A 27,229-nucleotide genomic window follows, 5' to 3' on the forward strand; every position below is an offset into this window, starting at 1 on the left:
CTCCTGAAACGGTGGTCCAAAAAAAAAAAAAACTCAAAACCATTTATTCCTAGAAAGGAAAAAAGTGCGATTTTTCCGTTCATGTCATAGTTAGGAACATTACAGAAGTGGGAAAAGCAGATTCTGTAGGTCGAATTTGGAGTTTAGGTTAGAGTAGGGGGGGAAAAAAGCGCCAAGAATAATCTTTTCACGGGTTGATCGGTAAAATAAATTTAAGTGATAGATATGCTAATTAATGAACGTATCTCAACTCCACATCAAGGAAAATTGATATTCCGTTGAGATTCTTGAGTCATTAAATACAAAATTAATCAAAAAATTAATTTTTTTTTTCTTCCCATAATAGGAGAAAACAAATATTAAATATGTATACTCAAACCCCAAATAATGAGGGAATTAATAAAATATTTGTAAACGAATAAAAATTTTGTTTTAAATATTTATTTAGCGAGACTAATTTTTGTCGTCATGGTTACAAATCGTTTTCATTTAAGGCTTACCTCAAATAGTTTTTGCATAAAGTTTTTTTTTTTTTTTTTGTGTAAAATCAAGTATTTTCAGGAAAAACATCTAAAAATACTTAATTCTGGTAAAGATAAAGGTATAACATTATACGTTGTAAGTTTAATCTTTATGAAAAGTGCACGAGTGCAATTTGGTCATTCTTTATTACCTCATCCTAATTACTAGTTTTTTTTTAAGAATATGCCTCCTTTTACCTAACCTAGAAAATCATTGGTCATGATATGATGAGTGTGAATTTGTCCTTTACTTCCATTCTATACATAGAAACTCAACAAGTAGGGTCCTATCGCAATTTGTGATTTTGAAAAACATAATTTGAATTCAAGACGTCAAAATTCAAATGAATGCCAGGGCCCTTTTTTTTTTTCTTTTTTTCAAGTTACAACAATTTATGCGTTTTCAAGTAAAATTGTGAAATTAAAGTTTGTGTGTGGTCTTTGTATTACTGTGGGGTCTTTTGACCAGAATGGGCTATGCTGCAAATGCTTGAAAAAAATGACAATCTTGAAAAAGAGAGGAAAGAAACAAACTTTTGAGCAACCAAACTTCAAATGATTAAAATGTTTTTTTTTTTCCCACCACACTTCTAAGATTTATATGAAATGGCTAGATGTAGTTGTTAAAAAATATAGTAGCTAATTTGAGAGGTTGCAGAAAAATTTTTAACAATCTAGTAGAAAACATAAAATATACAGACACATAGATTTGATACAAGAACTTTATTTATAGCTTCCAAAAATATATGCATAGTAGGTACCAATTCAAATGATCAAATCTTTATTTCTTTATGAATGAAACAGAAATATATCAGTTTAACAAATTAGATTTGATCAAAAGATCCTAATTCAAGGGAAATGGAGCAAGCCTCCAAACAATATGGCAAAAACCTTTTAAAAATTAACCAATTCCTCTTAAATGAATTGTTATGAGGCATGTTATGTCTTCAGATACTTCCACCCTTTTTTGATGACAAGCAGACAAATTACACAAAATAATTTCAATATTTTGCCCCAATGTCTCGTTAGTTCTACCATTATCCTGCTTCACACTGTTCCTTCAATGTTCGACGTAGGATGCCTTTAAAGATGTCTTAACAAGCTTCTAGGCAAATATCTAGAAAAAGGAGGATCCAAGCTTTAAATCTTCAAGAATATACTCCTACAGTCTTCCATTGAGCTTAAAAATTTACTTTCTTTTCATTTGAACTATTTTACAAAAATTATGGGTGCTATTAACAAAGATGGGGTAAGAGATATCAAGACATGAAAGAAACAGGTGATCTAAAGAAGCTCCAAACATCTCTATATGGAGTAAAACTGCGTAACACTTTTTCATCAGGGGAGTGTAAAGAGGTGTCAGAAGGTATAAAAAATTATTTAACAAATACACAGTAAAAAATTATTTAGGTTAGCTATGCCAATCACTAAATTCGAGAGATCAATGAGCCTGAGCTGTTATCTTTTGCTAGCAGCACAGTTAGCTTTTGCTCCTCAGATGTGTAGACAAAATACTACATAGTACAGTTAACTCTCAATCACTGTACTCAAAGTCCTGAAAAAAAACGGCTGTAACCTTTGAGTTACGGGAAGCAACCACAGCCTTCTCAAGAGTTAGGGACCCAATGAAATCTATGAGATAAAAAAAAATATTAGAATTAGAGTCAACTGCATAACACAAATCAATGAATAATAAAGTTAGAACATAAGAAAAAATTCATGTACACTTGTTATTTGATGATTTTAAAGTTGAATAATTTCCTCCTTGATTACTTATTACAGATTAAAACTCCTGAAATATCACATATTCATACTTTTGTTGAATCAGTTATTACTCTTCAGGCTCAGACTAAATTGAAAAGCATAAGCAGAGGAAATGACAGCAAATGAAGCCAAATCTCTCTACTATGTGCCATTTAGTCAGGAATTTTCAGTTTTTGCATCTGCACATGTGAAATACTTCTTGGACTGAAGGGGAAAAAACAACTTAATTTAAAACTTAAATGCACAAAAATTGCCATGCATCATAATCATACTGGAATAATACACAATGCATTGTTTTTTCTCCTTTTTCAGACATCAAATTGCAGTTGGTTCTCTGTTTAACGACATTCTATTGAATGACTTTTCATAGTACCAGATACTCCACTGCAGTTTTAGAAGTATTCTATTTAAGTATGATTTTTTGCGGTCCCCTGAAAGTCGTTAGATAGAGTCAACTGTATTATATTTCTCATCTATTTCTAATTAAATCATTTATTTAATAGTTTTAATAGGTTAACAAGCTGTTTTTAATAGCTTACTCTGCTTAACTTTTTTTGAACACAAATCAATAAACAATCACAAGTTAGAACACATGGGAAAAAGTTCATGTAGACTTGTGTCATTTATCAACTTTTAAAAATACTACTAAGATAAGTAAAAATACTACTTTATCTACTTTAAAAATACTACATACAACTAAAGTTGTATGATTTTCTACTTGATTACCTCTTACAGATGAAAACCCTTGAAACATTGTACAGATCCATACTTCTGTTGATTCAGTTGTTACTCTTCAGGCTCAGGCTAAACTGAAAAGTACAAGCAGAGGAAATGACTGACAGTAAATGAAGCCAAATCTCTCTACCATGTACCATTCAGTAAGGAATTCAGTTTCTGAAGCTGCACGCCCAAAATACTTCTTTAACTGTGGGGGGAAAAAACAATGTAATTTCAATCTTAAATGCAACAATATTACAATGCATCACAATGGAATAGGAAGCAATGCATGAGTTTTCACTGTTTTCATAAATAAATTGTTATATTTCTGTTGTCTATTACACCAGGTTTCTACTTACTCAGATGAACAATATAGAATAGCATCCAAAAGGAGAACAATTATAATAAATTAATATGAATTTCTGCCTTCTGTGCATAGAAAAAAAATCAAGAATAACAAATATCAAGCGGGGAAATGCTTTGCACACAATGCATTTTAACCTGGAGTGCTCACAGACATATAAGATAAACACACCACTTGTGATCAGTGCTTCAGTAGTGGCCACTTCAAGGTTAATACTTGAGAAAATAGGATTCCAGGTCTCCCAATGGATTCAAAAGTGCATCAAACATCATTTACACCTCAATAGCGAAATATTAAGTACATTGTAACATTTTACCCGCATCAAATCATATTATTGACATGCAAGGTCGAGCGAAACAATTTTGTAATAGATTAACTAGGTGCACCAATTTTTAAATAAATATTTGATTCTTTAAGAATTGAAGTTTTCAATACTGTTTTTTTGGGCACTTATCTAGTTCTTTTGTGAAACATAAATTAAACTTAATTATTAAAATTTGACCTTACCAATTATCCTTGGGTACTTTTCGTTCGTTCATGCGCGTCAAACCATTGCAGTCGCCTAACGTCATAGTTGCCATAAACTCCAGGTCAAAATCACTAACAATTTAGCTGTTATTTACATCCACTTGACAAGATGCTGTCCATCTTTAGATAAAAGTAGCCTCACAAAAACTGGACCAGTAATGCATTGCCATGAAAAGAAAAAAGCCAGGAATATAATACAAACATTACAGTGCAACAAGAATAACACACAGTAAAAGAGCTATAAAAACACTATTGAAAAGATATTACATGAAGCAATTTGGCATTAAGTATAAAATAATTACCCATTGCTATTTTAATTGCCTGTTGAGCTGTAGGAGCTCTTAGTATTAAAAATGGCAGTTAATGCAATAAATGTATTATCAAACAGAAAGCTGCAATTATGTTGATTAAAAATACACCAAATCGAGGTCCCCAAAACACCAGATATCTTGTTTGGTGACTAAATACGGTTCATAAAACCAATCATCAGCGAACTTAGGGTCATTAATGAATTGCGACACATTTTGAGCAGTGTATTTATTTATAACCTTATAAAACAGCTAATACATGCAAGGTAGTATTATTTTTTAAAGAGGAAGCAACTTGTAAGAAAATTAGATTATATTTCTTATAGTTCGGTGTACTGGTCAACATACAAAACTTATACTCACTTATAGATTTCCTTTCATTTTTGTTTTCTTTCCTTTTTTTGGCACTCTCGCCCGCCAAAAACATTGGTGTATTTTAATTTGTAATACACCAATTCGACAGTTCCATGTTTTTAACGTGTCGAATATGAACATCACTCGTCAATTTAGCAGTATCTTGCACATCAAAATGCACAAAATTCTCTTTTTCCGTAATTTGTCTTGTAAGCTTTCAAATGAGGAAAACTTCGCCCCTACTTCAAAAGTCATTCCTCCATAATTACAATAATTAGATCATTAAAATACTATCCATATAGGAAAGTATGCTGAGCAAACACGAGGCGCAGTTGTTGCTCGTTGGAAAAAACAACGCGAACGTGATCGCCAAATATCGAGGACGTCTGAAACCACGCCAAGTTACTACAAAGGTTGCTAGAAAAATCGAGGAGTAGCAGACACTTCCCAGGTGAAAAATACACAGGGGCGTAGCTAAGGGGGGGGTTTTGGGGACAAAACCCCCGCCGAAAAGTTAGTCTCAAAAAAAAAGAGAGAATGAAGAGAGAAGTGAAAGAAAAAAAAAGAAGAAAAGGAAAAAATTCCAAGCGATTATACATATATATATATATATATATATATTATATATATATATATATGTATTATATATATATATATATATATATATATATATATATATAAAAGTAACCCCCCCCGAAAGTCGGGTCTAGCTACGCCACTGAAAATACATATAATTGGTCAAAAATGTCACGTGGCTCCATCAACCAACTGGAGTTGCGGTCGACCGATAGATCAACCGGTGAGGCTCATAAAACGATATCGAAAGCAACCAGGTAACCGGTAGTTCTCAAGAACGCTGTGGTTAGCAACCGATTAACGCCGACCGTCAAACGCAAGCTTTGCTCAACCGGTAGCGACCGGCCGATTGATCACTTGACATCTAATGATGTCAGCCAATGCTACAGCTTAGGAGGTGACATCATTAGTTGTCATATGATCAACAGTGGCGGCTCGTGCCTTAATTTAGTGGGTGGGCCCGCAGTTATGTTTATGGGTCATTGTTCAAAAAGTGTAACTTTTCTGTCACACGGCTTTTACAGTAAAAACTTTAGGGAACAATTCATTTAACGATGATTTTTAATGTCATCAAAAATATATCTATTTAAACCTGACAACAAATTTTTAATTTTTTTTTTAGAAAATTTTTGGTTCACAACCTTCGTGGCGTGTCATACACCTTGTGTGACTGTTTTTGTTGCTTAATAACTTGTTTATTTAAAAGCAGTGATGTTCCCATCAATTTTCCTGAGGGTATACTCCCAGTAATCTACTAAGTACAATTTGTGTAACGTGAACATACACATAGTATGTCATAATATGAAAATTTATGATTTTTATTTTTGTTATTTACGAGTAAAATAATTGGAACTTAGCTGGGCCATTGTTTATGGTTATTTCTAGAAGGTAACACTTTCTTGTAAGAATGAAAAAAAAAAGAAAACAAAAGGTTTCGAAATTGAAAAATATTTTGCGTTCAAAAGTTACGTTTTCTGGAGAATGACCCTTATATTATATGTTTACACAGATAAAATGATGAAAACAATGGTTGGTAAACTAATGCTGAGAACATAAAATGATACTTAAATCAGTTAATACAAACTTCAGATAGCCCTACAAAATTATACCACTTAATTTAATACTCCCAAACCTGTTTTTGTGCGGTGGATAAGAACTTCATAAAAACAAATTGTTCGTTTTAAAGATAACTTCGTTCATTTTAAAAAACATTTTGTCTGTTTCATAAATAATTTCGTCAATTGAGTCCCAATCTGATTGAAATTTTCATATATCGCGGGAAAAAGAAATCACACAAAAAAATTGTACAAAAAGAAAGACCGCACAAAAACAGGTTTGTGTGTACATAGATTATACAGGGTGTTTCGTTTTAACCAACAAGACCTTCTTTTTTGCAACCGTTTGTCCAAGATGCATACTTCTAATTGCAAAAATGTTCAAAATCAGGTGCAAGGTTAAGGAATTGAAAGTTTGAAGCAAAAATAAGAATGAGTCAAATGATACAAAATTCAATTTTTTTATACGGGCCCTAGGTTCTCCAACTTATATTCAGGGAAGTCATCACCATTAAAATGTAATTCCAACACAAAAAGTTTGACATTAGTACGACCAATGTTCACCCAGATATGAAACGTTTCGTGACTTACACCACTTCACACTCACTGTCAATAACACCTTTTGAGGGAAAATATAGCAGTTTAAAAAGGCTTAAAATTTTTGTGTGCAAATCTGGTTTTTCAAATTGATTAATGTTTTGTAGTGTTTTCGCGTATCACAGCATAAAATTTGCATTTGTTTTTGAATAGCATTAAAAAACATAAATACTTTGTTTTTTAACTTTGACAACCTATCATTCTTCTGAAAGGACGATAAGTTCCTATCTCATTTCTATCTGGTCCCTTAAAACTTTAAACTCGAATATCTCCTTGAGTTTTGCTCGCATGAATGTCAAATTGTTTCTGTTAGTAATACATTTCAATTGAGATAATTTCCCTAAATGTAAGTTAGGAGACCTAGGGTCAGTATAAAAAGTTATTTTTAGTTTCTGACTCTTTTTTTTTTCGCTTTAAACTTTTAGTATCTTAACTCAGCATCTGATTTTGAACATTTCTGCAATTGGAAGTATGCACCTTGAACAAACAGTTGCGAAAATGAAGGTCTTATTGGTTAAAACGGAACAACCTGCATATTTTAAATGAAACACTCGGCTTCCCTTAAGCGATCGAATTGATAATAATATTAACAGCAGTAATAATAATAATATGTTGTAATAAAAATATTAATCTCATCAACTGTGCCATTCCCCTCCCTCCAAGAGGGGTGGCACACCGTGAAACATTAAGGAACCAGACTCTCAAAAAGAGAAAGACCCCTTACCACTAAAAACACCCCCGTGAAAAATGGTTTTGCTTGGTGAATTAAATTATTTTCAGGACAGGCATAAAAAGGTATTCAACAATATTAAAAAAAATATACTTTAATTGCAGTATACGCATCTTGACATAACAATTCAAGCAACTTTAAAATTAAAACATGGATAACTGATAAATAGCATCTAAAAGGTCCGTCTGAACAACAACAAAAATAAGTAAATGAAATAAAAGAAATAAACATAATATTTCTATTGCTGCATTTTTTACTAATCGACTTTCAAATTTAACTTATGTTTTATCATCATTATTAAATAATAATTTTGAGTAAGAGTGGTTGAAAAATTAATTACGGTCACACATATACCCTTAACAAAATATTTAATCGACTAGTTATAGGCACATTAGCTTGAAAGGATCTTAAATATTTTAATTAATGTCAAAACTATACCTATCCTATATGATAGAAAAGAAAGCTAAGGTACGTACCAATAGAACTGCGATCTGATGAAAAAGAGTAATGTAATTTCTACAGTGTCTCTCGACCTTTTTTGACATGCGGGCCTGCAAAAGCTTTTCAAAAAAATTCACGCGGACTTGTGCTGTTTTCTTGTTAACTTGTAAAAAAAAATGTTCGCGAACCATTAAAAACTAATGAAAAAAAAAATTACGAACGGCTGAAGTTTTTCCCCCCTTCCTTTTTTTACAAAGTAATAATAATAATAAATGAACTAGTTGACCCGTGCGGAACTCCGCACTACGCTTCAAATCGTTTAGTGCGGCCTTCAATTCTCTAAAAGTTTGGAATAATGACATTATGAAGAAGTATAGAAAATTTAAACGGGTGTTACCATAAAAAAAGACATGCAAGTAGAACATCTCAGAACAAATAAATGTTACAATTTATTTACAGAAGTAATATAATAAAACATACCGATAACATTTATACATTTACAAAACCTCTTTATATACAATGTTGGAAGTGATGATGTGATCATCGTTCACTTTTTGGCTGTATGTATCTTTAATACACACACGAATATCATTATTTTGTTTTACTCTTGAAAAAGCTACATATAATTGTCCGTGCGAAAAAACAGGTTGCGGCAAGTATAACCCTGCCTTTGTAAGTGTTTGACCTTGTGCTTTATTAATTGTCATGGCAAAGGCTACCTTTATTGGAAATTGTTTCCTGACCAGTTTGAACGGCATAGTTGAATCAGAGGGAGTGAGTATGATTCGAGGAATTATTGCTGTTTTGTCAGAATCGAGGAATTTTGCAGTTATTGAGTATTCTCCTAAATTAGTTATTAATAATCTTGCACCATTAATTAATCCATGTTTAGCGTTAAGATTTCTAATTAGCATTATAATAGTATTCTTTTTTAAAAGCAATTTATGAGGTGGCAAACCTGAAGGATTTAGAGAATTCAGAAACTCTAATGGGTACAACTGATCGCCGGTTGTTTCCTCTTCTTCAACCGAATCAGAACTGAAATAAACTTTTTCGTCTCCGGGTAACAAATTTGAAATCACATAGTCATTTATGTTTGTACAATCATCGTTTTTCGGACACAAAATGGCTGTTGAATAGAATTGGCTTACGTTTTGATCAGTGATTTGTGCGGCATTGAAAACGGTAGCAATAAGGCTGTCGTAATCGCAATAACAATGCTTGGGAATTTTTATCGCATCGTTAGGGTACTCCCTTTGAATTTCTAAAGTGCCATTCCCTAAACTAAGTAGCCAATCTGTGAAGACGGGGTCATCATTAGCTCTCATATTTTGAGTCAATCGTCGAGTTTTAACGTGTGACCATAAGGGGGAGCATTTAACTGAATTCTCGACTATGCTTGTTGTACTGGCATTCATTAGAACGGGCAACACTTGACGAAAATCTCCGCCGAACAAAATTATTTTACCTCCAAAAGGAAGGTTGTTTTTCATGATTTCCTTGAGAAGTAGGTCTACAACGCGAAGAGCGTCTTTGGGAAGCATCGAAACTTCGTCCCAAATGATAAGGTTTGTCTCACGGAGAAGTTGTCCATCTTTTGAGTGAGGTCGGATTGATGAGCGCGAGTTGTCCAAGATGGGCACGGGCAATTTGAAAAGGGAATGTGATGTGCGTCCTCCAGGTAGAAGATTGGCAGCAATGCCAGTCCACGCAACTGCAGACACATTCTTTTTTTCACCTCTCAAAATGTGGCACAACGTTGTATAGAGAAATGTTTTACCGGAGCCTCCTGGTCCGTCAATGAAGTAACAGCTGTGAATGTTATTTTGTACTGCACGTAGGACCTCATCAACTATTGCCTTCTGTTCTTCGTTCAATTTTTCGTACGCCGTATTCCCGTTTGTTCGCTCTGCTTGTACGTCGTAGGTTTCAGATGGATCTCGTTCAACAACCGCAACAGGGATCGGCAAGTTTAATTTTTCGCAAGATTTGTTGTGTTGTTTAAAAACCTTTTCCAATTCTAGCAGTGTGAGATTTTGTGCTTCAGGAAGTGTGTGATGTCTTAGGAAATCCTCTGACAGTCCGCCTTGAAATGTTCTCCATAACTCGGGTATATTTGATGGAGCACAGAATATGCATATGATAGCGAATAGCCATCGGAGTTGGGTAGGCATTTGGTGGCCAACAGCCTCTTGCAAGCATTCCTTCCATTCTGCATCATTAATGACTAAATGTAATTTTTCCGCTGCTTGTCGAAAAGAATCGCACAGTATCCCATCAACTGTGCGGAGATCTTCAAAAGACTGTGGACCCTTGACGTGCAAAAGTAGAACCCGAAGATAATACCTATCGATGTCGGCTGGATTGACAGTGTATATCCGTCCAAGGCATTTACTGTTTTTCTGTCGTCTATTCCACTGACCTCTTGACCAGACAAAATGTTTAGGAATTTCGTGGTACAAATATTGGCGAGCGGTAACATTTTCTGCGCACAATGTAAAAAATGCCATGAGTTTGGATTCTTTGTCACGGTCGACGTCAGCTTCACGTCCGGCTTGAAAATAAATCATTTGTTCTTCGGGCAAATGAACGGGGAGTCGCTCGATTGTGTGAGATCGCTGGAATAGTCGCCGTTCGTGTAGTCGCCACATTGCTTCTGGTGAACTAACATAGCGACAGTTCAAATAAATATCCACTTCGTTGACAATGAGTTGTTCTTGACCCTCTGAATCAGATTGCAATCGCAGAGCTGCACAGTCATGACCCTTATATACGTATTTGTACAAATACTTGACAGATTTGACTGAAGAACAATTTTCAACATTAATATGAGCATGGTATTTTTTACTTAGGAACCTACAGTATGGAACAATCCAGCGATTGTCGGCAGTAAATGAGGGCACGTCCATTGTAACACCGTTATCGCGTCGCATATACATCGGATAGCCATCTACATTCAAATTAGTTTCCTCCAGAAAATTTTTCGGATAACCTTTAATACACTGATCTTCCTTCATGCAGGGACTGTTTGGATTGATAACACCGCACGGTCCGTGTACCATGCATTCTTGAATAACTTGAAAAAGTTCTGGCTCAGTTTCTTTATTTGGAATTTCAGCACATATTAAAGAGTTAACATCTTCCGCGGAACGTAATTTATCTTCATCTGAAAGAATGAGCAGAATGTGCGCATGGGGGAGTCCTCGTTTTTGAAATTCAATCACCGAAACAAAACCAATCACAACATCTAGTACATGGTTCTTTAAAATATCAACATTTAGTAAAGCTTGTAACTTGAGGTGAAAAACTCTGGAAACCAAATCAGGTCTGTGTTCAACTCGTTCGTATGGTTTTAATTGAGATGTAATTTCCGGCCATTTCGGATTACAAGTAAATGTGACGAATAGGTCAGGTTTTCCTAAGTGGGCAACAATGGCCATTGCATCTTGGTAATTTTGAAGCATGTTGCGAGGGCTACCGATGTAGGTTGAGGGAAGAACAACAGGAATTCCCCCAATTTGTCCTCTTTGCTGAGCATCACTGTTAAGGAAGTCAATCAAACCTTTGTAATTTTCAGCTCTAAGTTCTTTTTGGTGTGATTGTATGAACGCTAACCTTGACCCTTCAACTTTGACATAACTGTCAACCACATATTGTTGAAACAGTTTTCCTGAAGCGTGAAGTATACTAAAACCGTCTCGAACTGCTAAACGATAGCAATAATATTGTAACTGAGTTGTTGTTGTTCTGAGTGCAGTAGCATGAACAGTAACATATTGCCTACCAGTAGACCATCCAGAATCCCCGCGGTTAAATAGCAATGGATAGCACATTGGATCCGAGTGTGGGTTCAAGTAAGGTATTTTAGTAAGTTGACCAGTGCCTTTCGAATGCATAACAAAATCCACATTAGCCGGTGGTGTTCCGTCGTTAGATACAAAGACAGCAGCAACTTCACTCACTGTAGGAGCGTTGGACCTTCCATGGTGGAATGCATTGTTAGTAGTGAACTGTAACTGCAAATTTGGTGCACTGCGTGCAACATCTTTGACATATTTAAATAACTGTGCATACGGATTATACATATCAAGCATTGCTTGCAATTTCGCCATTAATGATCTACGACAATTTCGATTGATTTCATTATCTGTCCGATGTTGCAACGCAGTGTCAAAATCTAGAATAAAAAGTCCAGCGTAAGTTGGTGTAGTTCCTATAGGAGGTTGCAAGTTCCCGACCATATGATACACTTGACCATGTAATTTGAAACAATATGGACCTCTTCCAGGAATTTTGAGAGATTCCACATTGACTGAAGCGAAGGCTAACGCATTGTTGAACTGTCTAATATTGTCTAGGTAGTTCTTAGTGTTTCCATCATTTAGCTCTATCAGTGTCTTAAGCTCTTCACAAACCTGAATTGGTTCTAACAGAATTTTTCCTTTGTGACAACATAAGGTGGCTGTATTTTCCCTAAACTCTCCTGGAAACAACTTTGCAGCACAATGCACACACACTTTGTCCATATCTCCAACACTATGAGTTTGTACTTCATGTTCATAAAGGAAAAGACGTGCCGAACAATAAGTTTTTGGAAGCTTGTGCTGCTGCCTTCTTGCATTGATGATTTGACGCAGGTTAAATAGATAAGGTGAAGGCACAGAGTTGTTTTGTCGCACAAAATGTAGACGTCGAGCATTGAGTCCTTGTTCCCTGTGAAAACGCTCAGCCTGTCTTCGTTCTTGGAATCGAAGCTGCCGTTGTTCTTCACTCTGGGTAAGATATCTTCTGCGCTCTGTGACTCCTTCCAGTGGTGCAGACCTCCCTCTGACTGGTGGTCTCCCTCTCGGTCTGCTTGTAGGTACCCTGTTCCTTGGCATCGTTAAATCATTTTTTCATTTAAATTACATTGCAAAAAAATACGTATCATTGGTACGATGATGAAAATACTATTAGTATACTAAGAATGCTGAAGGGATAAAGCAGGTTTCTTTCAGACACGCTAACGAACAGCAGGCATGAACGCAACAGGCCACTCTCAGCTCGAGAGAGGCTTTTTATACACAGCTGAAGAATGTTCTAGAACAATGCAGATTAGGGTGTTTTACATATATTTACATACTTTCGACTTTTCTATAAGCTTAAACAAAGCAAGGAAAGTAAAAGAGGAATTAATCGAAAGTCGAACCTGAGGCCCGAACTCAGAACCTCTTCGTCCGCAGCCCAGCGCTTTAACCGTTCAGCCAACCGAGCGCTAGCTCGCAGAGCAATTTACAAAAATATAAAGGTAAAAAGAGGCTCTGCACAAAGCACATGCTTTTGTTGAATGGATCTTGAAGACAGAGTTGTATATGAAAGAAACAATGCAAGTCAATTCTAGTTTTGCATTAAATGGAAGTTGAATTTTCTTCAATAATAATGAACCTGCATTGTGAATTAAGAATTTATCCAAGTATTGAGTATTCTGATTAAATGATGCAAAGAGAAGTAAATGTATGAGGTAATGTTTGTGTTTTATGTTCGTGACATAAAATATCAACAGTAGTTTCAAAAGTGCTTACATATAAGAAAAATCTGACGTGCCAGAAGCTTTGGTTAAATGGCTTCTTGGTGGATATTTTTGGTTATAATAAAGCATCCTTAAAGCCTTCTTTATTATAAGTTCTTTATCATACGTTCTGATGGTTTGTCGTTATAATTTCCCAGACAGGCTCCTTGAACAGTTATTTCATAGATGGCAGCACTTGTTCTCCTTTTAGGCGAATGTGTAAAATGCAAAAGCAATTGAACCGAATCCGTTTTAAGCGTTGTTTTTCCAACATAGCCCAAATGTGACAGCTGTATATTTTTCGTCGAAAGTAGAAGGAAAAAAAGTGATATCTTACTTATGAATTTGATAGTAATTTTTATGCTTTCCTTTATATTATAATATTTATTCTCAGGTTAACTGGGTAAAAAGTGTAATTTCAATTTGCTATTGTAATTTTTTATTTATACGAAAGGTCAAAACCTGTCATTAGAAAAAAAAAGCTACATTTCAGTATTCAAAGAAAAATGTTTTTTTTTTTTTTTTCTGCACAAAAAGGATTCTCGTAAAGAAGTTGAATTTTTAGACCTGATGCTTCTTCTCCTGAATTTTGCTGAAGAAAAAGATACATTAAAACGAATGTTTCCAGACGGGAATCGAACTTGCACCCTTCGCGTTATAGGCACGACACTCCAACCAGCTGGGCAGTCGTATCTTTAGTTTCCAATGCTTTTCATGGATGTGATGTGTAAAAAAAAAAGAAAGAAAGAAAAAAAAACAGAAAAGCCAATTTTTAGACCGTGGGTCTATTTTTTCTCATTATACGATACGATATGCTTTAAAAGGAGGGTTTAATCATGGAATTTGATTAAGAACTGGCAGTGATTTCGCGTGGTGACAAAAAACTGGCTACAGAAATAAAATAGAAGATAAGGTATTGAAGAGAGACGTTTTTATTCTTACAAATTTTTACAATTTGCTATAGCAGGCTGCTTGAACAGTTACGGCTTAGAAGGCAGCACGTGCTTACCTTTAACCGAATGATTAAATACAAAATCAATTGAACTAAGTGCTATTTTAATCGTAATTTTTTTCGAATGTATTCAAAATGTGACTGCTTTTATTTTGCCGAAAGAAAAATGATACCTTACTCATGAAGTGGATGCTTTTTTTTTTTTTTTTTTGCTTTCCTTCGTATTTTAAGAAATATAGTCGACCCGTGCGGAACTCCGCACTGTGCTTCAAATCGTTTCATAAGGCATTTCGCTCTTTAAAAATTTCACAGGAAGAACATTATGACGAAGAACCGAAAAAAAAGTAAGCGCAGAAGAGAAGGCATGTAATTTAAAGACATCAGTAACAAAACCTCGTTAAATACAACGTTGTGATAATTTGATCATAGCTCCCCTTTTAATCGTACATATTTTCAATGCAAACATAAATGTCATTAAAAGTGTGGCTGAGTGGTGACTCGTGAAAAAGCAATAATTGTGCATGTGAAAAAACAGGTTGTGGCAAATACAGTCCTGCACATGTCAGCATCTGACGGGAAAAAAAGAAACATTAAAGAGATATTTATTGGCACGTATTCGAATTGGCGCCATTCTGACTAACAACCCGACACCCCAACAAACCTAGCAATTGCGCCTTCCTTTTCGAAAGCTATTCATTGAAGGAATGCGTAGTAAAAAACAGCAAAAAAGCTTTTTGGCAAAAAAAAAAATAATAATAATAAGATCATGCATCTGTGTTTTGTCATTAACCAGCATGATACGATTTAAAATTATTCGCAAAACATGGAATTTGATTAAAGAATGACGAAGATCTCACGTAGCGATTGAAACAAACATTCTAGAGAAGTAATAAATTTGATTGAAAATAAGTGTTTTTATCTTTGAATATTGAACTATTTCACATAGAAGGTTGCTTTAACCGTTACGGCTTAAATGCCCTCACATGTTTCTCTTTTAATCGAACACTTAAAATTCAAAACCAAAACCAGTTGAACTGAGTTCGTTCTTAAGTGTAATTTTTCGAACGTAGACAAAATGTTTTTTTTTTTTTTTTTTTTTTTTTCAGCAGAAAGCAGAGGAGTAGAAAATAATTTCTTGCTAATGAAGTTGATAATACTTTTAATGCTTTATATCGTATTCGCGCGAATAAAAAATTAAAGGTTTACTGAGTGAAACTCGTAGTTTTAATCGGGCGTAGTATTTTTTCATTTGTACAAAAGGTCGAACACTGCTATTAGAAACATCTACATTTTAGCATACAATAAAAATCTTTTTCTGCACAAAAAGGATTTCTTTAGGTAAATCTAATACTTTTTTATGCTTGCATTATGTTGAGTGGTCTGGATGTAGTCAAAGAACACAGTTCGATTAACAATCAACTTATCCGAATGATAACTGTAGCCTGCATAAAGGAGTCGAAACACCAAGTAGCATTCCCACTGCATTTATTTTATTAGGTGTGTATGTTATGAGCATATGTAATGCGTAATACTAATATAAATTTGATATTATGTCGGACAGCCCAAGCTTGCCTGAAGTTCAGATAGTTTATAGCCGAACGCTCTACCGAAAAAAACTTATCAATTAAACCGAACAACTAAGTCCAGTGCTGTTAAGCTTTATTAAAATATAAACACACACACAGGCAATTTTTTTTTTTTTTTTTTTTTTTTGCCGAAAGCGACGTAAAAAATTTAAAACTGCATTAGAACTTTGCTTTAAAAAATGCATAAGAACTACAGGCAGCATCAAGGTTTTGAAACAGCAAGAGGCGATTTCGAAAACTTGAATTTTCGACCGTAAGTCTTTTTTTCGTCATTGGCCAGCCTGATAAGTTTTAAAATGAGTAGGGTTTTAATATATAAGATAATATATTGAAGAAAAATGTTTTTATTTTTGAAAATTTTTACAATTTGTTATCGCAGGCTGCTTAAACCGTTATAACTTAGATGGCAGCACGTGTTCATCATTTAACAGCACGGTTAAAATACAAAATAAATTGAACTATGCTTTCGAATGTAGTAAAAATGTGATAAGCTATTTGTTTTTTAGCAAAAAGAAGAAAAAATATATATTTTACCCTTCAAATTGAGGTAGTATTTTATTTATTTGTACAAAGAGTCAAAAACTGATTAGAAGAATATATATTTCATTATACGATTTATTATTTTTTTTCTGAACAAAAAACAATTCTATTGTAGTCTGAAATCTTAAACCTGTTACTTATATTTTCGCTGACATTATGCTTTAATTTTCTTTCCAGAGCCAAAGCTTCAAAAAAAAAAAAAAAAAAAAACCACGTGCAATTTCGAAGTAATTTAGCACATAATCACTGAATGTTTTCATATCAGCAAGGAGCATTTCCTTCTCATTTATTTTATGCCCTCATAGTTGTTATTCATTTAATTCAGTGTTCATGTAATGCGCGATATTTCTCTAATTTTTTTGTTGCAGATTGTTCGGACGTGGGCCCGAACACGTAATCTCCTGGTTACGAAGAGAACGCTCTGCCGATCAAGCTACTCAGCTCTGTCGGTCATAGCGCAAATTAAAGTTATAAGTTTGACCGAAAACCTTATTCTGGTTCTTTAAAACAGGTTTTTCGGCTAAAAGAAACAATTTTCAGACCTTGGGTCTATTTTTCGTCAGTAGCCAGCACCATAAGCTATAAAATAAGCCGTAAATCAAAGAAATCGATCAAGAATTGAGGGAAATTTGGCGTAGAAACCAAAAACAGGCTACAGAAATAATATATAAGGATAAGTAAATATATAAATAAAACTCTATTAAATAACTGCTTCACAAGTATTTAAATATTAAGACAAGAAGTAACTATGGTCAAAAAAATGGACACAATTTTTAAAAAAGCTACTGAGAAATCATAGAAAATTACGAAAATTAATCTTAAAACTGACGTAAAAGATCAAGTGTTGGATAATATTATCATTAGGTAATATGGAGTTTCCTTTCTTCTCCTATTTTTTTATTTTTTGCGTGGACGACCAAAAAAATCTGAGGATCAGCCTTTTTTTTTTTTTTTTTTTTTTTCGCCGGTGCGTCAGACACCGGGCTGCTCTACTATTCGAAAAGAAAGTCCTTACACAGAAATTTTGAGAATAAGCATCTCTAACTCCAAAAACAAACAAATAACTAAAAAAATTATGCATGCGTTGTAAAACAAATGTACGGAATCTCATGAAACCGGCAATCTCCATGCCTTATATATATATATATATATATATATATATATATATATATATATATATATATATATATATATATATATATATAGTAATAGCTGTTGAAAAGGAAAAAATTAATACAAAAAAAAAAGAAAAAAACAGAAGCGGAACGGTATGATAAAAGGTTTTCCCTGACACATGGGCATGGGCAGCCGATTCTCTGCCCTTTTACATGTTATTCTAGTGAGCGACGTTTCTAGACTCTTCTGACCTCCACTCTTCCCTCCAAACCGCTATAGACAACTACGATTTCGTTTGGGCTCGGCGAATTTTGCCCACCCTTGAGTTGCAATGAATTCCTTCGGGTGTTATCACCCGCCGTTTTTCGCTTTCTGATTCAGTCATTGCGATTGGCTAAGGGCAGAGGCGTGACTCTTAGTTTCGGGGGCAGCTTCACGCGAGCCCGCAGCTCCCAAAACTGTGCACAGCGCTAAAATTAATGGGATTTAAAAACTTTCTGGTTATGTTTAGAGATATGTAGAGTGCCTTGAATGATCAGAGTGACGACAGCACACCCCCCTTGAGAAGCGGGGAAGTGCCTCTGTCCGCCGGAGGGCATCTTGACGAAAGTCTCGTAGACTTAACATGGGAAGATTGGATGGGTCTCAGAAAAACGCTTTTTTTGTGAATATTCAGTTTTGTACTGACATTTCACCTTATGTCTCAAGTGCATAAATGTATAGGCTATCACTTTTATCATTTTTGGAACTCTAAGCGAGAAATTGATTTAATTATAGAGCATTGATCTTGAGATTTTGTATTCAGATAATATTGGCGGGCTTTTTGGCTTCACTAACGTTGCGGCAACCATTCTCCGCTTCAGGAGCGTTTGATTTTCGGGTCTTAGAAGTTAGTTTTGCTTGTAAATGGGTTTCATCCCGTAATATTTTTGCTCAAATGAAATAATTATCTGAGAATAAAATGCATCTTGTTTGTAAGAAAAAGAAATACATATTAGTTGTTATATGGAAACTATTTAAAGTTTATTCTATGAAGCTGCTTGTTATTTATGATTCATTATAGAGAAAATTGAAAGTGGTGCACATTTTTACTGTTTACACACAAAAACCATAAAGGGGGGGGGGGGATGTGAAACTCAATTCCAATAACTCAGTGTGAATATTCAAAATTAAATAAGTTTAAAGTTAATTTTAAATCATTCATATTTCGGTATATCCTAAAGTACGCAAATTCAACTCGGTATTTCTCATATTGTTTCGAAAAAAATCAAGGGATTAGTATCTTTTCACGAAATTAATATATCATTAAACCACCATTTCGTAAAACATTCAACTTTGCCCAAATTTGCAGTTACCTAGTTGTAGCATTCAGCTGACGATATACTTTTAATTTTTTTCTAATTTCTTCGAAGATAGAAGGTTTTTTTTTTTTTTTTAAATATACGTTGCGATAACCATTCGAAGTTAATTGTTTATTTTGTTCAGAATTTGTCTGCATTTATACAGTGCGAAACTATAATTGAATTATTTTATCAAGAATTCTCAATTCAACATTTTTAAAACAGTACATTTCAGTATAGCTAATAGTCTGTTTTGATTTTTTCAATTCTTATTTTCGTAAAAACTGGATATAGTAGAAATTAGTTAAACTTATTCGTATGCATGTATCTGTACCCGGGAGGGAAAGGGAATTTAGTCACAAAAACAAAACCAAGAGACGAGTTAGAAATTTTTCTTTTCTAATAATTTTTATTACTCAATTGGATTGCCGTTTATGAGCTTATAGAATGAAAATTAGTTCATTGAAATCTCCGCATATAATTTTCTTGTACTTCTAAATAGAGTGTAAAATGTTGAGTAAGATAGTGCAAAAGACTCGTGCAAAGATCTTGAATCGGGTGATTTGCCTTGAACCGCCCAGCTATAAATATATTATTTTTCCAAATTTGCTTCAAGAGGAACTTTTTTTTTATTGCACGTTACAATAAGCAATGGAAATTCATTATTTATTTTTCGAATTTCCTCTCGTTGAAAAACAATTATCATAGCTTTTTTTTTCCAAGAAGACTCATTTTTAACACCCGACAAACAATGGAAGGGGGTTATAAGTTTGACGTGTCTGTGTATTTGTGTATCTGTGTGTTTGTCTGTGGCACTCTAGCGCCTAAACGGATGGACTGATTTTGAAAAAAAAAAAATTTGTTCGAAAGGAGAGCTGATCGATAGTGTTCTTAGCTAGGTGAACATTAATTAACGAAGATATTAATAAAACCCGTCTAAAAGGTTTTTCGCAATTTTTGCAGTGAAATCATTGTTAATTTTTTAAAATGTAATACCAAAATAAAGAGAATTTTCTTTCCGCGTCTGATAGGATGTGTTTGGAACTTCCATATTTCATAGAATTCGGATTATAACGTTTTTTAAAAGCAGATTTTAATAACGACTAAGCCTTTATTCACGCGATTGATAAACGAATTCATTGTTGGCCGACAAGAAAATTAAAAGCAATGATTTAAAATGATATTTTAATATGTTGCCAGTTTCTATTCAATAGCAAATAAAATACTTGACATTGATTTTTAATAATATAAGGCTTTTAAAAGGATTTTCAATTTTCCCTCTTGATTCTACAATTGCGACTCAGTCGGGGGGTTTTAAAATTTTTAAAGTAATGGTCTTTCTTCTCTGATTCGTTTCTCCTGTGAAAGTTAAAATTTGTCATTTATTTTGTTTTCATTCACGCACACATAATATGTGAAGAAAATGATGATGTTGCTTATCATTTTCAATACGTTTTTCTTAGAAATCTTATGTATGTATTTGTTTTTAGCGGATAAGTGAAAAGAAAGAATGGAGAGAAACTCAGTAGCCTCTGCGAAATGCTTCAGAAACTGAAGCCATGTCTGCTGCCAAAACCGCGATAACGATTCACACTTGGTGGCAAATCGCCAAACGGTCAAAATTTTCTCTCGTCGCATCTGGACGAAAGTTGCGGCCGCGCTTGTCCGGGGGGAAAAAACACCGCTGTTGTCGCCACTCTGTTCTCAAGGCACTCTAGAGATATGCGGAGAGGGGGGTGGGCTAGATGTTTGAAATCTGTTGTGCGCCTTACTTTTTACTTTTTTTAACTGAAACACAAAACGATATTTTTGTTAATAATGTATTTTATCAATTACAATTTTTTGGGTGGGCCGGGCCCACCCTGCCCATAGCGACGAGCCGCCCCAACCCAATGGTCAGCCACAGGTCGCCTAAAGAACCCCCCCCCCCCCCCCCATTGCTTACGTTCGACAAGCGCTACCGGTGGTTAATCACGTGACAGCAAATAACATCACCGTATGCTCAGGCATTGGAGTTGACGTCATTATTTGTCATGTGATCAACCGAACGGAGAGCTACCGGTCGCTCATCGAACACAACCTTTGAGGAGTGCTTGAGTAGAAACTTCTTGTTGGAGTCGCTATTATTGATATCTGGAGTAGTGATTCTATGTGCCGATTTACACGATTCCCGCTTTCGGACATGTGACGTCATTTTCAGCTCGAAAACCAGTTTTCGCGCCTCCAAAACCTGCCTGACTTCGTCAGGAATGGGTTGTGGATCGTCCACAACTCCAAGTCAGAAAAGCGAAGTCCGAAGTGCGATGATTGGCTATTGATGTCACATGCTTTCGTTTCTATGGTAACAATAAACCTTCTAAAATCAGGGAAAAGGTAGCCATCTTTGTGTCTACGGCAATGGTTTTGATGAAGTGAATTTCAAAGTGTAACTTCGAAGTTGAACAAAGCTACGTAAATCATTGATAATCGCGCAAAACGAATGAGCCTCTTTTTTATGAAGAACCATCATGCACTGGAAAAAAAAAGCGACTTTAAACATGCTAGGAACTGCAGCGCAGCATATACGAATTAGCTGGGTAATTCTTATCGGCAGGATCATTTCTGTATATTCTGTCATAAGAATTATCTTGCTGGCAAAAAGAAGATATTATAATTTTATTCTTGCTTATGGAGGCAATGAGAAGATTTACTGGATTTTCAATGTTACACACGAAACCTTTTCAAGTAAGTACCATTGTGATTGTTTATCATACAAATACTTTGTGATATTACTTACACCTAGTATGTAATAAAAATTAAGACATTATTGTTTTCATTAGTAGCTAAAAGTGTTTAAACAATGTTTTATGCAATATTGTAATAGCTTCATTTCATAACAAATGAAATCCTTAAATAATTATCAACCAAAAATGTTGTAAAGTCACTTGTTTCTTAGCAATTTCCAAGTATAGGTACATATTCTCAATTATGGGACTGCTTATAGTTCAACGGATTCTTTTAAATTTACTGTGTTTTATTCTTGGGCATAATTGTACGTAATTTATTATGGGACATAATATTTGTACTAGTTATTGTAAAAAAAATATACACGACAAATTGTTATGTGCTGAAACAGTTCATGATTTGGCTGGGCTGAAGCTCTGTTCCACTCCTATTTTTAATCATTACTCAATTGTACTTATTAATGTTGAAATAACAACAAATTTTGGCAAAATATTCAGTATTCAGCTGAAGATAAGAATAGAATTTTAACTGAATCTTCGGTATTCAGTGCATCCCTAGTTTTCGGTTTATGCAGTCTTCTAAAAAATATTGGATTTTATGGAAAAAAAAGACACACGTATAAATTTTACATTAAATGATAATGATAAAACTAAATACAATGTGTGAAAGTTAATTACTACTTTTTTATTTAATTTCCTGATAAATATTTTCCATGAGCATTCAACAGGAGTTGAAAAGAAAGTTATTATTCGTTAGTTGGCTTCATAATAATATTAAATGCAAAAATTTTGTTCGATATCTTTCTTTTCAAAGTTACATCAATAATGAAAAAGGATAGGCATTACTTGCGAGCGCAAACTAGAGTGAAAGGTGGGTGGACGAAAGGAAAACAATCTCAATGCATGTTACGCATGTTCATTTTAAGCTATATTTATCTGATATTTTTCTGTTTATATACAGGAGGGGGTATCTTCAAGGGGTTTTTTTCCTTGCCATCATTGAATAAACAATGACCATAAACATCTTTTATCTGACTAAAATTTCAATGTTAAAAATAGTTTCCTCTCACATCCTTCACAATTAAACCTCTGGTTTTGCTAATCAACTTTAGCTGAGGGTAAAATATTTATCTTCGTGTTTGTTGTTTCTATATTCAATTCCTTTGGTGTTACAAGTAGCGGGAGTCCAAAAAAAAAAAAAAAAAAAGATTAATTTGAATTTTGACATCTTGAATTCAAATTATGTTTTTCGCAATCACGAGTGTGTATGTGTATGTAGGCGTGTGTGTTTGTGTCCAGGCATGAGTGTGGGTATGTGTTTGTATGTATTTGTGTGTATGTGTCTGTGTGCAGGCATGAGTGTATGGGTGTGTGTGTGTATGTCTGTGTTTGTGTATACTTGTGTGTGCATGCATGAGTGTGTGTGGTGTCTGTGTGCAGGCATGAGTGTGTGGATATTTGTGTGTATGTATGCAGGCACATGTATATGTATGCGTGTGTGTGTGTGGGATATGGACGCAATCTGGAGACGGTTTTGGCTAGGGGTGCAGCATCGTGAAGAGCCGGTCGACGATGATGCTGCAGAGGGTGCTGGTGGGAAAATAAAATCATAGGACATCAAAACAGTCAAATGAAAGCAATAAGCAATCATGATTGCTCAAAAAAACCGTAAAGATACACTTCTGAACATTTCTATGGTGCAGACTGCGTCATGACCCCCCCCCCCCCCCCCCAGTAACTTCCCACCCATAGTCACTTCTTTGACCACCAGACAAGGCGGTTGGTAAAACTAGCATTTGTAAAAACCCCAACTGGATTTTTAAAGGAGCACCTGGATTTTTTCAGGTAACTTTTAAATTTTGGTTTCTTTCAAAATTTAAACTGATTATTTTTCAATTAAATCATGGAAAAAGTTAAATAAACAATAAAAGTAAAATCTATATATCTAAACAAAATATGATGTATGTTAATGATTGTGTGTGCTATGTAGTTTATACAAATCCACAATTAAGGCCAGATTTTTGCCAAATTTGTCAAAAAGGTCCTTTGATACTTGAGAATTTACATCAGGAGTTTCACCCCACGGTGCACAACCATGGGAGGGGGGGGGGGGGTTCCTTACACAAATACAGTTTATCAAATCTTGTGCAGAGGCAGTGGCGTAGCTACATTTTCTGCCGCCCGGGACAATTCCTCAATTTGCTGCCCTTTGGTTGAGAAACAGTCAAAAGTATTTAAAGGAAAAATAAGAACTTAATTACGAAGAAAAATAAAGAATATGCTCTATTCAGAAAAAATTTCTAAATTAGCCCTAAGAATGCATTTTAACCTTTTGGTGACACCAGGCAGGAGCTTAGAGGCCAGCGCTCTGCACAGGAAATTTTCCTAATTTAAAGAAAGATCTAGGTATTCAATTTTATGGTTTCTTTGGTCCTTTCAAAGGGGGTAATGACATCCTTTTGGATCCGTGCTGGGATGCCTGTCTTAATGTTGAAAAACTCGGAAATTGCCGCTTTCCTAGATCCAATACTGCCATATTACAGAATTTGGACGGTTTTCTTTTTCACTGATACAGGGTGATAAGATTAATGAACCCTATAAGTTCGATTAACCATACTGATTCATGAGAAGGAAAAGTTGTGTATTGAAAATCATTACTTTCCATGTGAATGTGAATGGTTTACTTAGACATCAATTCACTAATTAAAAACCTTCTGCTTAAATAAATGTCTCAGTTTGAAACTCGCTGTTTATAGGAATTTTACTGATATAAAGCAGTAAGATTAGTCGCAGTTATTATTTGAGTTGTGAGTAAGTACTTTTATAAGATAAACATAAAATTAATTCTGGTCTGAATAAAAGTTTTGTAATAAGTGACCAATTAAAGCAATTTCTGAAACAGATAATGCTACCCCAAAGATAAGCAATTAATTGCCCAGACCTCTCTTTTCTTACTCTTGTTGTAACTTTCCTCAAAAAAATAGTTTTTTTTTTTTAAATAAGGTAGTTTTCGAGTAACTTTCTTAAAATCAAGTGCTAGTTTCATATTATAACGAAAAGTTTTTTTTTTTTTTTTTGCCTCCAGTAATTGATCAGAAGCATGATTTCCCTATTAGCAAATGTTGAACTTTTTTCACATCAAGAGCATGAAATTGCCACCCCCCAGCAAAATGCTGCCCGGGGCGGACCAACCCCTCCGTCCCACCTTAGTTACGCCACTGTGCAGAGGTCGTGCAATGCTTAGGAATACACATAGGAGGGTATTCGTCTACCTATGGGGAGAACGCCCCATAAGGAGTTTTCCTTATACAGCTCCATAACTTACAACAGATCTTTGCAAAATTTGGCGTCTTTTTGCGATTTTTAATTTGTGGTAATTCCTCTGCTTCGTGTTATCATACATAAAAAATAGTTTGCTCATATGTATATTATTTAGATGTGCGTAACATTTACTGTCTGGCCACGGATTGTATGGAAAGACAAACATCCGTTTTACAGCCGGAAATGGACAAATCTATTATTTTTTATCGATGCCAGCTTTTGCAGAAGCAGAGTCTCATTCAAATGAGTGGAATACGTGCATCAAATTTTTACTTTTCCCCCTTATTCACATAGATTCGTTTTATCTGAACCTATAAAAATTCCATGCAATCCGTGGTTGGACAGTATGTACTTCGGACAATAATTTAGGTTAACTTTTTAGTTCTGAAAAGTAATGACTTGACCATAATTATTCAATTCCCCTCCCCCTCCCTTTATTTCTTTTACTATTTGTGTATTTAAAAAAAACTTTGGAAGGACTACAAATTTGTTTTAGATATTAAATTCAATGCCTCTTGTAACAGTTCTGTTTTCTTGTAACGGCTGCATATTAGCCATTTCCCATTTTTCAAAAAAGTACTTATCAGACTAAAGTAAGCAAGAATTATTTCAATCAAATTCCAAGACGTTTTTTTTTTTTAATTGTTGGGGGGAAATGCTTTGATTAACTGAAAATGGCCATCTTTTTTTTTAACAACAGCTCAATGCAAGGTTTCCAAGAGAAAAAGCCATAATTCAAAAGTCAATTCCGATCACCCCTCCCTTACATCCACACTTACTCGAAACAACTTCGAGATGAAGAGATAACTAACTCCTGCTGAAAGGTAAAAACGTACACTGTGTTCAAAATGAAATATATATACATTACTTTCCTTTTGATACATCAAATAAATGCCAAACGTATTTTTTCAATACTGCATTTGTCTATAAATCCTCACCCCAGGAGTTAACTAGAATTTTCTCGAACATTAATGCATAAAGGCGCTCAAAAGACATTTGCACGATGGCGCCGATCAGGCTTGGTGCGGGCCTGCATACACGTAGATTTGCACATGTGTTAAATGTAGCCTCCCCCCCCCCCCCGAAAAAATATTTCAACACCACTGTTGGAATTATTCCACAATAACATGCAAAGCAGTTCTAAAAAAATATACATTTTGATACATCACTACAAGCATTTTATTATACAGTGAAACCTCTCCGAGAAGCCACCCCTTCGTTCAGTGAAAATGTGGGCACAGAAGGGGTGGCCATACTTAAGAGTTTTCATTATTGAACTCGAGCTGTACTACGAATTATATAATTCAACACTTTTTAATGATGCTTCAAGAAAATAAAGGGGTCAACATACACAGGTTTCACTGTATCACTAAATGAAAAAATGCTCCTCATCGAGTTCTGAAAATGTAATAGCAATAACACAGCAAAAATTATCAACTGTTGTTTTCCGAGCGGCTATCAGAAAGAAAACCTTTTGCACACTGAGAACAGTGGTGTTCCCATAGGGTATATTCCATGTATGCCATATATTCTCAAATATTTTTTAGACATATAGCGTATACCTTCAAGTTTCAAAAATTTCCATATAAACACATATTACATATATCGTTGCCTCAGAGCAACACTAAGACATCTAATCCCCGAAATAACATTAAGATATCCTACTGTTGCTCTGAGGCAACAATTTGATCGCATACAAATATTGTGCGTAATGGATTACTGGGAGTATACCCTCAGAAAAATAGATGGGAACATCACTGTATGAGAATAATTTGCACAAGCCAAAAACCTCATTTTTGAAATTGATTAAAATAAGCAAATAAATAAATATATGTTTCAGTATTCTAAAAATTATTTTATTTATGAAATCCTTGTGCAATTTCATTTTTTCATGCATACAACAGCAGCATGATGTGATAAAATCCTAGAACATAGACCATTCTATTTTTTTTATAATTAATCTTTGAATTTCAGGGGAGGGGGGGGCGGGAGGGAATGCTTGTTCGATGAACCCAGAATTATCTTCTATTTATTTTTTTAGCCTGGCTTAATTGTGCACATGTTATGTATTGAATATGCACACAGATTTAAAAAAAAAAAAACAGCGGTAAACCATTACCGCGAAACACGGGAAAGCACTGTTTGGCA

The sequence above is a fragment of the Uloborus diversus genome, chromosome 8 (assembly GCF_026930045.1).
Source record: "Uloborus diversus isolate 005 chromosome 8, Udiv.v.3.1, whole genome shotgun sequence".
Classification (NCBI taxonomy): Eukaryota; Metazoa; Arthropoda; class Arachnida; order Araneae; family Uloboridae; genus Uloborus; species Uloborus diversus.